Raw genomic sequence first — 451 nt, 5'->3', positions numbered from 1 at the left:
GTTTGTTGCAAGAATGAACCAAGGGGCTGGGCGTGGTAGCACATGCCTGTAATCTCAGGTGCTCGGGAGGCTGAAGCAGGAGGATCGCACGTTCAAAGCAGGCTCAGCAAAAGCGAAGAGCTAAGCAACTCAGTGACACCCTGTTTCTAAATAAAAACAAAATAGAGCTGGGGATGGGGCTCCGTGGTCGAGTGCCCCTGAGTTCAATTCCTGGTAGCCCCTCCAAAAACAAAAAGCGAACCAAGGGAATAAGTGATCGTAGTAAAGAATTTATAGTCTCATCCATTCTTTCGTCCCAGCGAGTCTGCTGGAGGAACCCTCCTTCGTACCCGCGGGATGGCGGTGGACCAGACAGGGCGCCGGAGGCGGGGCACCCCGTAGCCCCGCCCATCACAAGGTGAGGCGCCCGGAGCCCCGCCTCCAGGGAGGTGGAGCCTGCGGTGCGCGGGAA

The sequence above is a fragment of the Marmota flaviventris genome, chromosome 8 (assembly GCF_047511675.1).
Source record: "Marmota flaviventris isolate mMarFla1 chromosome 8, mMarFla1.hap1, whole genome shotgun sequence".
Classification (NCBI taxonomy): Eukaryota; Metazoa; Chordata; class Mammalia; order Rodentia; family Sciuridae; genus Marmota; species Marmota flaviventris.
The sequence above is the reverse complement of the archived record's forward strand: the minus strand, read 5'-3'. Positions refer to the sequence as shown.